Source organism: Narcine bancroftii, chromosome 12 (assembly GCF_036971445.1).
Source record: "Narcine bancroftii isolate sNarBan1 chromosome 12, sNarBan1.hap1, whole genome shotgun sequence".
Classification (NCBI taxonomy): domain Eukaryota; kingdom Metazoa; phylum Chordata; class Chondrichthyes; order Torpediniformes; family Narcinidae; genus Narcine; species Narcine bancroftii.
The window spans coordinates 85,275,737-85,293,008 of NC_091480.1; positions in this window are offsets into that span (position 1 = coordinate 85,275,737).

Consider the following 17,272-nt stretch of genomic DNA (forward strand, 5'->3'; position numbering starts at 1 on the left):
GATAGTTTCCTGCTGACGATTTCAGGTAAAACTAGTTGACGCTGTAAGCTATTATCTCATAACTGTTATGGAACTTTGTGAATTTTCCTTCCTCTAAAATAAAAAAAAATTATTTTCATTCTTGTTTGATAAATGCTGAAGCAGCTACTAATGTTTGTGTTGGAATTGAGTTCCATTCTCCAGCAAATCCCCTAAACGTAACTGATTAGACATCAGAGGGGCTGAGACATGATTTCTCGAAGTAAAGCTGATTTTTATTTCTTAACGTATCAAAACTGAACTAAAAGATCTGTATATCAAGCAAAGTACATAAATTATAGTATATTTCTTCTTAGTGCCATTCTCTGCTAGTCAAGTTGATATTTGTGCGTTTTTGCGCAGCTAACGATTAAAAAAAATATTCACAGATTTTTGGTTAATGGGCAGTCGTTTCTTTACATGCAAAGCAAACACAATATGTGGGGCAGAAATCCAAAATTGCACTTACTGAATGACTTGAGGCAAATTATCTTTCAGAGCTGAATTATTGTAAACTGCATTTCATCATTTTGTGAGTTTAATGATATTAATGTTGTTTTAAGCAATGTCCTGATTTTTAAAAAAATCATTGTTTGATTACAAATCTCTCTGAACATATAACTCTCTGAAATAGTCACCTCCTCCAATCTTAGCGGCTATATTTGCTGCACAATTAACGCTGATACTGTCATGTGCCAAAGCATTTCTTTCTAACTTTGCTACCACTTTTCTCCTTCTGGGGGATTTTCCTCAAGAAACGTGGCTCCTAGACCAAGCTTTTGACAACATAATAAGCAGGGCTGCAGCGCTAATTTTTTAGGTGCTGGAGCTCACCAGAAAGGAGGTGCCGGAGCCACCCCGTGAGGTGCCGGAGCGGAACTCCAGTGAGCCCTGGCCGCACGGCACCCCTGATAATAAGTGACTGGACACTTATTTCTGTTAGATAATATTTTGGTGATGCGACTGGGATATTTTGTCATATTAAGAATGGTGTACAGGTGTGTACACACTAATTAGGTTGGAACAAAAGTGTGTAAATTCAGATGAATGCTTCTGACAGACATTGTATTAAACCATTTCCTGGTCAAGCCATGCTACTTTGGAAAGTCATCCAGCCATTTCTATTTGCAATTCACCCTTGTTCCAAGGATGAATTTCTGCACCACTCATACTTAGGATGGTATCACCCATCTGTGAAGTTCGTCTTTGAAGTGGTGCTTGGGAAATTAGGTCAAATTGTCCGAGAAATGCAGCAGTATCCTCTTACGTTCCTTGGTCCACCCCCTCGCTGTAATGAAATGTTTATTTACCACACTCTCCCTTCTCCAGCCATGATCCAAGCCCAGGCGCAAATCTTGCCCCAAGTCTTGACCCTTTCTCTGGCTAAATCCCTTCACCCCCATGAGTACTTCACTCTCCTCCTGCACATTTTTGAGCTGGCATCAAACAGCCCTCCCAAGTTTTGATCCATGGGTCACTCTCACTCTTCCTCAGCCATGACTGGGCTCCCTTACCATCAGCTCACTCTCCGCTCTGACTTTCCAGACCTAGCTCAAAGTCATAAAACAGGACGCATCTTATTTTTCTTCGTACAGTCCACGACATGCACTGGAAAATGTGCAAGGTCTTGAGTGCAACTGAAGTTTGCCACAGTGTGCTTGTGAATGAAAATAATTGGTAGTCAGCTCCATGACCCATTGGTGCCCTGTTAATGCTGCAGGACAATTTCCAGACTGAATGTTAAATCCCACTTGTTCAGAAAACAGCAAAGAAGTTCATTACAATTTTAATTAAACATTGCATTTGAGATGGTAGCTCCCGGATGATTTTGACTCCATCACCAGAGTGATGAAAATGTGAACCCAAATCCTACGCTGTCTCTGGAGTCAACAGCTGGCTCCTAAGTGGCTTTACCAAGTGATTCTGGATTACCAATGATTATATTTTTGTTGTGAATGGTTTATTTTTATGAGAAAAACTATGAATGATTAAGCAATTTTTGAGGCAGGCTGCAACACTCTTACATTGGAAGAAACACAATTCATGTTGATAAAACCCAGATAAAGAGATCCATTTCAATCTTCAGGAGGTTTATGATAGGGAATCTTGAGAGTTTAATGAGGGAGAATTGATCAGCAAGCCTCATTAAATTGTGCAAGCTGGCTTGTGGGCAGGAAATAACTAAATAACCTAACCCATGGTGTCAGTTGCTGTGAGATCAGCTGTGTAAAAGATTGTCCCAGAACCTGGAGAACACGAGAATTGGGTCTTTCCTATCAGTTTTGGAGGAGAAGCTCCATCAAACTTTACCGTGGAGGGTCTTTTGTGCTCACCTGAAGGAAAGCCAATGTACCCTCTCAGCTCAGACTATGTTCCCTGCTCAGACCATGTTTTATATTTTCAGGGCCATCCACGTTCTCCCCCTTTTAAATAATGAATTATGTCAAATTGCTAGAGGGTCAAACAGATTGGTTGTTAGTGCCACGCTGTTAGAGCACCATTCAACAGGATTCAAATCCAGCACTGTCTTTAAAGAGTTTGCATATTCTCTCCATGTCTACGTATGTTTCTTCCAGGTGCTCCAGTTTCCTCCCGCCCTTCAAAAACATAACGGAGTTGTAGGTCAATTGGGTATAAATGGGCGGGTCCGACTCACTCAACCTGTGTTCATAAGATATGCTTCCCAATCCAGGCAACATCCTTGTAAATCTCCTTTGCACCCTTACTATGGCTTCCACATCCTTCTGGTAGTGAGGCAACCAGAACTGCTCACAGTACTCCAAGAGGGGTCTGACCAGGTCCTACATAGCTGCAACATTACCTCTCGGTTCCTAAATTAAATTCCATGCTTTCTTAACAGCAGGGTCAACCTACGCAGACTCGGACCCCAAGATCCCTCTGATCCTCCACACTGTCAAGGGTCTTACCATTTATACTATATTCTGCCATCATATTTGACCTACCTAAATGAACCACTTCACACTTATCTGGGTTGAACTCCATCTGCTACTTCTCAGCCCAGTTTTGCATCCGGTCCATGACCCACTGTAATCTCTGACAGCCCCCCACACTATCCACAACACCCCCAACCTTTATGTCATCAGTAAACTTACAACCCCACCCCTCCACTTCCTCATCCAGGTCATTTATAAAAATTACAAAGAGTAAAAGTCCCAGGACATATCCCTGATCAACACCATTGGTGACTGACCTCCATGCAGAAATTGACCTGTCTACAACCCCTCTTTGCCTACTGTGGACCAATTTCATGATATTGAACATTTTCTTGAGACATTGCCTCACATAGATATCATCGATGAATGGGAGGTCAGTGCCCACGATTGACATGGACAGGTCTGTCTCTTTCTGAAGCCTTCTGTGTTCCTGGGCACTCATGTTCCAAACTAGGGAGTGATATAGCAGTCAGTATATTTTTTTAAATAATTGTGAACAGGTGCTTTAATTCAATTTTAACATACAGGACAGAAACAGGCCATTCTGGCCCACAGTCAGTGCCGCCCAGATACCCCAATTAACCTACAAACCCATGTACGTTTTATTTTGACATTCTGGAAGTTTCACCATCACTGCTAGTTTCAGCAGCGATTTATACTTACTGGGGCGAACGTAGGTGAAGTGAGAAGTCTGACTGCTTCCAGGTCAAAGCAACTAACCTGACTGGTATTTCAATAAGCATCTTCATCACCAGGGTATACTGCTTGCTCTCCACAAGATCCAGCTTGGCAATGCACCAAATCTCCAAAAACCTCCATTAATCCATTTTTTTCAGTGGCCATGGCAGGGTTTGAACTCCCCTCTGAATCATTAATCGAGGCCTCTAATGGAAGGAGCAAATCGGCCATGATCATATTGAACAGCAGAGAATTGAGTGGTAGAATACTGACCCTGCATTTATTTTGTATATAGTTAATAAGGACTATGAGAAAGTGGTGGCGGCGAGAGGTATATTTTAGTCCCTTGACCAGGATTCTGATAAAAAAGAAAGGTGAGACATGTAAAGATGGAGGTTACTCCTTATTTCCTCAGTCTCTGACAGATGGGCAGAGTTAAAACTGCTCCAGAAGTATAAACATATAAATAGTCTTTGCAAATCTGAATGAATGGTTTTCTGGTTGAAACAAGTTAAACAAAATAAACTAAAGATGGGAACACTCAGAGGAGGTGTATTATTTCTGAGGGTTTGTGTAGAAAAAAAAAAGTAAAATTAGATACAGTGTGGCTTTATGAAAGTAAATCTGCTTTAATTAAATCAGGTGAAGGAAAATATTTGGATGAAGGGTAAAAAGCAACTCCAAGCTGGCAAATCAATTGGAAAATTTAATTCCACAAGGAATATTATGTCTTTGTTGTGATCTGTGAGGCTGTTGAGTAACAAAAAGCAGGGTGTTGTTCCACAATATTGTCAGGAAAAATTATGGATGTGATGAGTTCAAACCTTAAAGTGATACTCTAAATGTGTGGCATGGGGTTTTGTTTAGATTTACTCTCAATATTCATTAGGATCTTACATTTATTTGGCATAACCCTTGGGCTTTCATGGCTGCTTGGCCAGATCACTACATTTCCCTATCTCTTTATTAGCATCTTCTTGAATTTTAGCTTTCTGGAAATGACCAGCTTGAAATAAAGAGTCACATTTATTTGATTTCATAGAATCATTATGTTCTACAACCAATGAACAATCTTTATTGCCCTTGTTGCTACATAGGTAAAGAAAAACAGCCAATGGGTGCATAGGAAACTCCCACAAACAGCAACATGATCATTTGATTTGACGATGGTAGTTGAGAGGTTAAGATTGATCAAACGCTAGGCATAACCCGCCCCTCCCCCCCCCCCCCCCCCCCACACCTATTCCCTTACCTTCTCAGAAATAATGCCATGGGAGCTCCTGTGTTTTATTTGAAAGGGCAGCCAGAACCGTAGTCCACAGTTGCCTCTTGAAAGGCCAACTCCCCAACAATGGCCATTGCAGTCTTTGCACGGGATTGAAAACAAAACTAGATTAACTCTCTGCAATTGGCCTTGAACTCACTACCTTCTGATACTTAAAGACATATGTAATTTGTAATATCACTGTCTACTATAAGGTACATTTGCACGGCTAGAAAATAATTAGGTGGCCAATTTTGTAATAGTTTGAACTTTTTCCTTGCCAGCAAATTCCTTCTCTCTACATTTCTGATCTGCTAAAGGGTTAATGTTGGATTCAGTAGATGCTTGTTTATGCTACTCATGGATACTATCATCTAGATCCAAAATGGGTGGTCTTTGTCATTTTGGACCAGGAAAAGACCTTGACAAGGTATTACATGATGGATGTGATCTGCAAAATGGGCTTTGGGGTTGGAATCAGAAATTGGATCCAGTTGCTCTAGACACACATTAGTAATGTAGTCAAAAGGTAAAGATTCCATTGTTGTCATGTAATACTACATTTAGAATGTAACATACATGAAATTCTTTAACTTTGTCTACCGTAAGGAAGACAGAGAGTCACCATTTTGTCCAGTGCCCCTCACAGAAATGAGGCCCCTGTGAGGAATGAACTCATGACTTCTGGTTTACAAGACTATTTCTCTAACCACTGAGCTATTGGACCCTCAATGGATAGGGGACAGATTGATTTCCCATCGTCTGGAGTAAGGACAGTCTCCCCTGTCTTGTTTAAGTGCATGCTTTTTGACAAATTCAGCAGGAGGGACACAGGCATAAGAGGGGTGAGTATGCCAGGCAATGATGGGAACCAGATCAAAGGTTCCCTGCACATGAATGACATCACTGCCTTCTGCTGGGATCCATGGTTGATCAGCAGATTGATCAGCATCTGTGAATGGTTTGAGTTAGCCTCAGAGTCAGAGAGTGTGAGGCCAAAGAAAATGCACATAGCGTACACATGTAAACAAATAAAGAAATGGAAACAAACTGACTGTCAATACAGAGAGAAAATTTCAATAAAATGCAAAAGTAAGAGTCCTTAAATACATTACTGATGGAGTTTATTGTTGAGGAGTCTGATGCTGGAGGGGTAGCAGCTGTTTCTGCAGCTGGTGGGGCAAGTCTTGTGGCACCTCGACCTCTTTCCTGTTGGTAGCAGGGAGAACAGAACGTGTGCTGAGTGGTGTGGATCCTTGATGATTGCTGCTGCTCTCCGATAACTGCATTCCCTGTTGATGTTCTCGATGGTGTGGAAGGGTTTGCCTGTGATGTCCTGGGCTGTGTCCACTACCTTTTGCAGGGCTTTATGCTCAGGTGTATTGGTGTCCCCATTCCATTCCTGATACAGCTGGTCAGCACACTTTCCACCACTCATCTGTAGAAATTTTCTGATGTCATATCAAACCTCTGCAAACTCCTTAGGAAGTAGATGCACTGATATGCTTTCTTCATAATGCCATTTGTGCGTTGGGTCCAGGAACGATCCTTCGAGATAGCAACTCCTGAAAACTTACATTTGCTCACCCTCTCCACCTCTAATCCCCCCCATTGATTACTGGATCGGACATCTCTGATTTGTGGACCATTCAGCTAAGTTTTCAATCTTCCTGCTGTGTGCTGACTCATCGCCTCTTTTTATGCAACTTACTACCGTGGTATCGTCAGCGAATTTGTAAATAGTGCTGTTGTCATACTGAGCCACGCAGTCATAGGCGTATAACGAGTCGAGCGGGGGGTAACAATGCAGCCCTGTGATCCTCTAAAGAATTTTTAAAATTAAATTCGACGTAACAGGCCCTTCTGGCCTACAAGCCTGTGCTGCCCAATTACACTTAAATAACCTGCAACCCCCCATACGTTTTGAAGGTTGGGAGGAAGCTGGAGCACCTGGGGAAATCCCAGGCAGACACAGGGAGAGCATGCAAACTCCTTACAGAAAGCCAGATTCGAACCCAGTGTTGCTCTAACTGCTACGTTAACTTAATTTTCAACCCCAAAATGATTATTGGATATACTTTCATTTTATTTCCTTTGCCACAAAATAAATAGCACACTAGATTCATATCTTAACTGTGAACCCATGCCTGGATCTTCTGTATTTTTCTAAATGCTCTCTAATTCAATTAATCTGCAAATTTTGGCATTACTCCTCCCACTCCCAAGCTCACGTAATTTCTTCACAGAGAGAGTGAGCAGGAAGTCCGAATTTATATCCCAGCTGTGCCTTTATAGTTATTGATTTAGTAACATTAAGATTTTCCTTGTTGTGAGAAGATTTTTACTTGAAACTTTCCTGCTTATTGGGAATTAATCTTCTTTTGCCTTTTGGAACACAACCACTCAGCAGGGAGATGGCGCTAATATCAATCAACATTTTTTAATGCTGCACAGGAAACGGTGTTGTCTTTAAAAGACGGTACCTGCTCCCTAAATGCCTTAGTAGGTAGATCCAGCCAATAGCATAGAGCTAACTTTCGGGACACTTATTGATCATCTCATAAGTGCGCAATGTTTCATGAGTCAACAGTATTCTGACACTCTGCACCTGGCCACCTTAATAGAGGCACTCACTAAAGCACTGACTTGCATTTCAGTAGTGCTTTTACTGGAGAGAAATACTCCTAGGTGCACCACAAGGGCATAATGCATAGAAAAAGAACAAAGGAGAGGATGTTAGATAATAGTTTATTCAAAAAAATATTTAACAGGTTTTTAGGGGCTAATAAATTAAGTGAGAAAAGAAAGGGGAGATTTAGGAATGGAGAGATGATCAAAGAGAACCTTGAGTCAGGGGACTAAACAATGCAAAGCAAGTTTTTGTTTTGTTCATCATGTCAATTCTGTATCTCCACTCGTCCTAAAACTGAGGATGTTGTTTAGGGCTCTACCACATTCGTGAGCCTGGAATAACATGTGGACCAGACCAGGTCCGGGTGGTAGATTTTCTTCCTTTAAACCAGATGTGCTCTTAATGGCAATCCACTGCATTCAATGGTGTGCAGACGTGGGAAATCCAATGCAAAGAGTGTTCAGCAGGTCAGGCAACATTTGTGGGGAGAGATACATGGTTAAAGATTCAGATTGGTTAGTTGAGGAAAAGGAAAGAAAGCATCCTCTGCAGAAGGGCAGAGAGGGGGAGAATGTATGGAATGTTGGTGAATGGAATGAATCCACGTTTGTCAAGTACTTTAAAAACCAAACGTCAGAGACATAAACCCTAAAAGGAAATGACGAGAAGGAGATAGTCACATTTGAGGAGGGAGGGAGGGAGAAAAAATGAGGGCTGCGATATTCCCAGATGGAGTTAGCACAACCCCTTTACTGTGCCAGCGATCGGGATGGGGGTTTGAATCCTGCGCAGTCCGTAAGGAGTTTGTTTGTTCTCCCCGTGTCTGCATGGGTTTTCCCCAGGGGCTCCGGTTTCCTCCCACTGTTTGAAATGTACTGGGTGTGTAGGTTAATTGGGTGTGAATTGGGCGGCACAGACTTGTGGGTCAAAATGGCCTGTTGCCCTGCCGCATGTCTAAATTTAAAAAAATTAAATTTAAAAATTAAAAAAAAATTAAACTTACATTGGGCAGGTGATTGGGAGAGGGCTGGAGAATGAAAATGACAGTGATTGGAATCAGGGTCACCCTTGTGCACTGAATTGTACTGATATCGAAATAAATGTGGGAGCCAGTGGCTTAATGATTATTCAGTTATCTCCTGAGCTGGAGACACAGCTGCCCAGTAAAGGAAGGGAAGAGTCAGAATGTAGGAGGAGGGTGGACATTGGTCATGGTTTTCTAGTGTTTTTTTGACCTGCACAGGAAGCGGCATCAATGTAGCCATGAATGCATTAGCAAAGGAGTTGAGAGAGGCACCAGAATAGGACTGAAATGTGGCAGGTTACATGCATCCCACATGCAGAGAGACTTAAATTGGACACATGGGAATTCTTGTAGCTCTAGTTTTGATTTGGTGAAAGTGAGTGGACTGGAGGGAGAAGCTGTTCATTACCCGTCTTCTTCCCTCAGTCTATTTTTGTCTTTACCCACATACATATCAGTCGTGATCATTTTAACTCTCATTACCCGTCTTCCTCCCTCAGTCTATTTTTGTAATTGTTCTGCAAATTTTGAGGGAGAAGCTGTTCAAAGTGCGAATGAACTCAGCTAAGTGGAAAGGAATTACGGGATTAGGGACTCGAAGGGAGGGGTGAAGATGTCCCTTATGAATGTGTGCTGGTTGGAACTGTTAAAGTGGCCCATATGTCGTTTGAAACCAACAGCTGCAAATACAAACTTTATTCACTTTGCAAAGTGAGCTCCGTTATAGCAAGAGAAGACTGCCTCATGGGTCAGAAAATCTCTTCTTTTTATAACTTCTTATTGCTCATTTCTGGACCATTCAAAGGGACCGCACCTTATAATTCGTCAGGTAGTCTCACACCACTCTACCAGATAGGAGCTTCTTATCAAGAAAAGAATGTATTCCAATCTCTTCTTTTCACTTCTTTTCCATTTCAATCTTGCATTGCATTCTTTAAAATATTTTCATTAATTTGATAGAGAGAAATATTACATGTATATATTTTGATAATAGTTAATTATATAGCTTATAAATAATGCAATACAGAATATAAATCACATATAAATTATATCTTGTCATATATAACTGGAAAAAAAGTGAAAAATCCTTGTAAGAATTTCACCTCATATTCTAATATTGAGATATACATTGTGATTATCTAAATAGAGCAATCTCTTCTAGTTGTTAAAAAAAACCAAAAATAAGAATAAAAGAAAAAAGAAAAACCCCACACTAAACACAGTCACCAGCAAATAAATTGCAAAGAATCGAGTATCGGCTCTCAGACATCGGATAGAAAACCCCCAGAGCACCCCTGCCCAAGTCATCAAGTTATACATTAAATTCTAAAATCTATTTTCTCAGAACCAGGTAACTGAAAATATTGGAGGGCATCAGAGGAAATGAGTTCTGAAAGACACTGGCCTGAAGTTAAGTGAGGGGGGGAGGGTATCTGAGAGCTGATGGTTGGCATCTGCGAGGGGGAAATGAGTTTGCCATATCACAGTAGCACCACCGTTGTCAGCAGGTTTGATGACAGAATCTGGATTGGCCCAAAACTTTGATGAGATCAGACTTGGGTTGACCAACAGTATTGACATAGTCCAATAGCCCATATGGGTGAACAGCAAGAGACATGTGGTATCATATATATTACATGGAAATGTTCTGGTGGTTTCAGGAGTGGGTGGGATAAATGAATCTTCATTTAAAAAACATATTGCCAGAGCACAGTGTTAATGTTGTATCAAGTCATGTGGCACAGAAACAACAGTTTGGTCAATTGAGTTCATGGCAACGTCCAATCAACCAATTCATCCTAAACTGACCACATTTTATTCTCCCCTTATTACATCAACTCCATATGTTGGTTGGTTTAGATACAAGGCCCCAATGAGAGGGTGGGGGGGGGGGGGGGAGGGGGCTCTTTCTGTGATCCAAATGCCTGTGATTTCATTTGTTTTATTTCACTGGCCTGAAATGAATGGTGTGCCCCTGCCCCATTTTCCATGATTATATGCTCATGTAAAATTGGAGTCATTGATGCTCCTTCAATGGGAGAAGTGAGTTAACAGAGACATCACAAAACCCCACCAAGGTCTTTCTTATACCTTCCTGTTCTTTTTTTTTATTCCTTGAAGAAGGACTCAGGGCCAAAACATTGGTCTTTACCTCCCTGGACTCTGCGAGGCCGGCTCAGTTCCTTCAGCTTTTACTGTGTGCTTTGACTTTTCTCTCACATGACTTGCGTGAAGGTTAATCATCTGGATCTGCGCATTGCCAGCATGTGAGGGGGCTACATGGGGTTATCCTGCACCATATTCCCTCCTATGTAAACCTCCTGCCTTAACGCCTGCTGTGCATTCTGTGGACAAAAGTCTTCATTCAGAAAATTTAGCGAGAATAGCCTCTGAGGCAAATCCATTGATTCGACTAAACCTTAAGAGATGATTCTAATTTCTGGGAAGGTGACCGAATTTCTTTTAATTTTAGGCAAAGAATAACTGGCAACTAGAAGTGCATTGTCAGGTAAATGCAGTTGTTGGTTCCTACCATTGAGTTAGTCCAAGGGTATTTTGAAAGAGCAAAATAAACTCCCTTTTATTCAATGATCATTGCTTTACTTTAGACTTTAAATAAAAACAGAAAATGCTGCAAACTGTGGACTGATCAGGCAGCATGGACCTGCTTCTCCTTTGAGCCATTTTGTAAGATGTCACTCTGACCAGGAAGGATGCATGGCCCAACAACTACATTCAGCTGAGGCAAGAACACGCAATAAATGCTGGATGAACTCAGCTGGTCTCACGGCGTCCATAGGAGGTAAAGACATATTACCGACATATTCATTCCTGAACCCTTCTTCAAGGAATAAGGAAAGAGGAGGCAGGTGTCTCAATAAAGACTGGGAAAGAAAGGGGGGAAGAATGGGAGGGGGAGAAGTCCAGACCGTTTGGTAAAATCTTTTGCAATGAACCCAAACATTCACTGCAATTTCAGGGTATGCTGACAGTAGAATAAACTTGCACAAACCAAATGAGGGCTACAGTAGATAGAACTTCACATTGCCTGGTGAAATAGCAAAGATGAGGTATGACAATAATGTAAATTGAAGTTCTTATTAGGTGTATTGTTTTTGAATGAGTTAAGTGGAATGAACGGACATGTGGAAGACGAAGTTTCACATGGGGGAAGGTGAGGTGGTCCATTTTAGAAGGATGTTTAATTAATATAAATAAAGGATACTGTTTTAAAAGTGAAGGGACTGGAATATAATCTTGGAAGTGGCAGGGCATGTTTTAAAACCAGTTAATATGGCATGCAGGGTTGGCGCCAGAACAATTGTTAGAGTGCATTAGGGTAACAGAGAAGGGCACAGTTCGGTAGCTGTAAATTCACTTAGTGAGGGGGGAGGGGTGCTGGCGGTGGACTACCTGCCCATGAGGCACAGTCCAATAGTAGTAGACTCAGTCAGCAGGGGTGGGGGAGGGGTGCTGCTGGTGGCCAACTTGCTGAGCGGGTGTAAACCTTCTGCGTGGAGAGTCATTAGTATGAATCAAGCTGGACGCTAGTGACACGATGCATGCTAGTGACACAGGCAGGGGCCGGATCTGACAGAGAACGATGGGGGCACAACAACTTGCAAGGAGGGGCCATGCTCGCAAATACCCCCCACATGGTGCTGATTGTAATGGCATGCACAATTTGGGACTTTGTCTCCAGAATATTTGAAGTATAAAGACATGAAAGTCTTGCTGAATCTTTATGCAAGCAATGATCTAACCTCAACTGGAGTACGTATTCAATTCTATTTGTCATATTATTCCTTTTTAAAAACACATTTTGAACTCCAACACGAGTACTGTTTTCAAGTCAAGTATAGACAAGTTTATTGTCATCTGCTTGCACAAGTTCAACCCGATTAAACAGCATTCTCCAGTTTTCGATGCAAAGCACGCAGACACACAACCAAACATACAGGCAAACAATCAATACGCAGGACAAGTATTCATACATACAAATAAATTTTTAAAAATTGTTTTGTAAATATAATGTAAGAGTCTTGGATGGTCAGTGTGAGCAGTTCCTTTGGTCATTCAGCATTCTCTCTGCCCGCGAGAAGAAGCTGTTCCTCAGCCTGGTGGTGCTGGCTCTGATCCTCCTGTATCTTTTTCCCAACGGAAGCAGCTGAAAGATGTGTGCAGGGTGGAATGGTCCTCAATGATTTGGCGCAACCTCATTCATTGCACAATTGCCCTCTTCACACAACAATCCTGGTAAATCACATCGGTAGAGGGGAGGGAAACCCCACTAACCCTCTCTGCCACTCAATCCTGTGGATTGACCTCTGATCCATTTCTCTGCAGCAACTGTACCACACTGTGATGCAGCCGGCCAGGAGACTCTCGATAGAACTCCTGTAGAAGGTTGATGTAGCCTTGCCCACTGTTGGTCACATTATACCTTAATGAAACCACAAATCTATCCTCAACAAGAGTACAGTTTTTAATTCTATTTGACAAATTATTAGAAATCTGTGAGGATGTAAAAGAAGCTCCATAATAAATGGTTCCTAGAATTAAGGATGACAGATATAAGGATAGATTTATTGACCAGGACTGTTTTCTTTCAAGAAGAGAAAGCTGAGTGAAGATTTAATAGAAGTATATCCATTATTGAGGGGTATGGATAGAGTGGATAACCGGAGGGCATTCCCATTACTGGAAGGGTCATTGATGAAAGGTCAAAGCCAGAAGATACAAAAGTAGTTTAAAAAAAAATATGACTGTGACAAAATACGATTTCAAAGAATTCTGATTCTTCTCAGCTAATATTAGATTGATTAAGATGCTGTCATAAGCCTCACAAAGTCTTCAGCAGGGTACAAAATGTCTAATGAATTGCTGGAATAATTCATTGGGTCAGGCAGAATCCATGTGGGAGGAGTTGACCAATGCATGCTGGGAATGCAGACCCTATGGTGGGATGGTTGAGGAACAATGGAAGACTTACAAAGAGATTTTTCACGGTGTTCTCCAAAAGTATATTCCAGTTAAAAGCAAGATCAATAAGGGTTGGAATAGCCAGCCTTGGATAACTAAGGAAATAAAGGAAACTAGAGCATCGGGAAAACTTTAAAAAAGCAACAAAGCATGAAACAAGCAATAGAGGGGAAGTAGATTATGGAAATAAATTAGCACAAAATATAAAAGTGAACACTAAAAGTTTTTATATTATATAAAGTGGAAAAAGGTGGCTAAAGTGACTGTAAGTCCCTAGAAGGAAGAGAAAGGGGAATTGATATTGAGTAATGAGGAAATGGCTGAGGCATTGAATGGCTATTTTGTGTCAGACTTCATGGTGGAAGACATGACTACCATACTAAAGATAGAGGTTAGGGATATGATGGGAGGTGAGGATCTGGATAAAATAGCTATCACTAATGTGCTGGGGAAATTATGGGCCTCAAGATAGACAAGTCCCCTGGTCCCAATGGAATGCATCCCAGGGTACAGAAAGAAATGGCAGAAGTTATAGTAAAGGCTTTGGTGATAATTTATTAAAATTCTCTGGACTCTGGTCATGTCCCGGCTGATTGGAAGATGGTGAATATCACGCCACTGTTCAAAAAAGGATAGAGGCAAAAAGCAGGTGATTTTAGGCCAGTCAGTTTAACATCTGTATTTGGGAAATTGCTTGAACCTATCATTAAAGAAGAAATAGCAAGGCATCTGGTCTAAAATGGATCCATCAGGCTGATGCAGCATGGATTCAGCAAAAGCAGGTCCTGTTTGACAAACTTACTGGAGTTCTTTGAGGATATAACAAGTGCAGTAGATAGAGTGGAACAGATTGACGCTGCTTACCTGGATCTTTAGAAGGTGTTTGATAAGCTGCCGCATAAAAGACATCCATAGAGTTTGGGGGTGATGTATTAGCATGGATAGAGGATTGGTTAACCAATAGAAAACAGAGAGTTGGGAAATGGGTGTTTTTCTGGTTGCCAATCAGTGGTGAGCGGGGTGTCTCGGAGGTCGGTACTGGGCCTGCAAATATACATTAACGATCTGGAAGAGGGAATAAATGGAGAGGAAAAGTAAATAGTGCAGAGGATATGGAGAGTCTGCAGAGAGATATAGATTGATGGGCAAAGGTCTGGCAGATGGTGCCATGTTGGTAAATGTGAGGTTATCTGCTTTATTGAATGGAGAAGCAGGCTCAATAGGCCGATGGGTGACTCCTGCTCCTACTTCCTATTTTCTTATGGTTTGTCCCTGACCTCTCTTCATTGCAGGTGTCATGCTATCAACCAGAGAGAACCGTGAAGGACTCTGGATCAGGCAGCATCCTTGGTTGGAATGGTCAAGTCAATATTTGGGCTCTATCAAGATTAAAGTTGGAAAGGGTGGGATATCAAATATATCAAAATTAAGATAAAAAGGGCAGGGGTGGGGAGAAATGAGGCTGGCGGAGTTAAGAGGCAATAGTGTATTGGAAAGAAGATAGGATAGGTGGAGAAGCAGGTAGAGGGAGAAAGCACTGGGCCAGGTGAAGATTAGAGAGAAAAGTATGAATGGGAGTAGGTATAAAAGGGATGGAAATAGTGGAATAAATTTGAGGTTAGGATTAACTAGAATAGGAAAAAGCAATATTCATCCCATTGGGTTTAAGGATGTCCAGGAGGGATATGATGTGTTATTCCTCATTTTTGTTTATCCTCACCTTGGCAATGAATGGGGAGTATCTGTGTGAGAATGGTAAGGGAATTACCAAGGGAGGCATGGTTGGCATAGCTGTTACAGCACCAGCGACAGGGGTTCGAATCTGGCACTGTCTGTAACAAATTTGTATGTCCCCCCCATGTCTGTAATGGTTTCCTTTGGGTACTCCGGTTTCCTCCCATCCTTCAAAAATGTACAGGATATTGGGTGTAATTGGGTGGCATGGGCTCGTGGGCCTGTTATTGAGCTGTATGTCCAAATTTAAATTTAAAAATTAAAATGGTGAGATTTCTAGCTTGGACCACCTTGTCCTATTGAGCTCATCTTTAACTAAGTAACAATTCTTTTGAATTGAAAATGGACATTGATATCTCTTGCTATATTAAAGGTGCTATACAAATGCAAGTTGTAATGAAGTTGATATATTTGGAAGCCAGGTTTAATGACAATATTAGACTCAAAGTACTAAATTCTCAGCATTTAATCTTTCTCATTCATAAGTGTATTACTGTGATATAAATGACAGAGTCTCAAGATGCTCTTGTAAATAGTGAAAAATGTGAATTTATTTGGTCAATTTATGCCCAGTAATTTGTCAATAAGCATTTATCTTCAAAGAAGAAATCAATACCCTCCATAAAAGTAGTGGAAACATATCTAATTTTATTTATCTCATGCAAGCACAGGGTAGAAATTCAGGAACATTCGCCAAAAGCAAAAAAATAAACTTAAATGTGTTGTCTCCACTTCCACAATCTGGATCCAGATAGGAACCAGAGTTGAATTTAGAACCAGTATCACGTGCAGCACTTACCATGATTAATTAATTTAAATGGCCTCATAAATTCGTTTGGCCCAGTCTAGCTTGAAAGAGGCAGAAAGATTAATATTTCAGGTGAATCCATGTGCTAACTTTGTTCAGAAGCAGAAGGTTTGAGATTCCTTGAATCTGAAAGTTAGCCTGACATAATGGAGTGAGATGTATGCTCAAATCCTCACCTGCTTCTTCCTTTGTTCCATGTTATAATTTGATACTTTGACCAGCATCAGGTCCCAACAGCTGTTAAATGTCAGCATCAAACAGTATCTTCTGGTCATTCAGAACCCTGCCTACTTTTTGCAAAATGCCCTGAAGAAGGCCTCAGGCCGGAAACATCAGAAATACCTCCTTTACCTCCTATAGGTGTTGTGAGACCGGCAGAGTTCCTCCTGCACTTACTGTGTGTTTTTACTACAATCCCGGCATCTGCAGATTTCCGTTGTTCACCCCCTGTATCACCTGGTCATTCTACCTTTTTACAATGGGAGCTTCTTGTTTGACAAAAAGTCAACAATCATTAACTGTGTGAAGATTCACAGTATTAATCCTGCGCCCTGGCAATGGTGAGGCATGTCTGGGTGGGGTTGGTGAGGGGAATTAAAAAAGATTGGCAAAAGGGGCCAACTTATTCTACTATGTTTTATAAACATAACGTTGGTGCTGTAGTTCAGGTAAAAGTTTTATCATTATGGACTTGAGTGTCCAGCAACATCTGATGATGTTGCTGGCAAAGCCTTAGAACAAGCCTTAGTGCTTCAGGCCAGCTATTCTCAATGGGAGCCTTATGGACTCCCTGGGGCCATGGAACATTTAAGTAAAATCCTTGTTTTCTTTTCACCTCATGTGACATAATTTTTTAAAATGCTTTTTATGTCGGCCATAGGAGAGAAGTACTGAAGAAACCAAAACTCGACAGGGAAGGTGCCCATAAACTTTCAGCAGAATCCTAAGGGGCCAAAAGTTCCCCCCCCCCTGCCCCCCCCAAAAAAAGTTGGGAATGGCTGCTTTAGACCGACCTACTGTACCAACTCATTTTATGCCTTTACTTTAGATTTCCAGAGTTAGGAGCTTAAGTCTTCATCTACCCAAGTGATGGATCCCTCTGCTGGCGGACATAATGCTCCTGGTTCACTTTGTGAATGGGGAGAGCAGGATTGGCCATCAGAGGAATCTCAAGGCT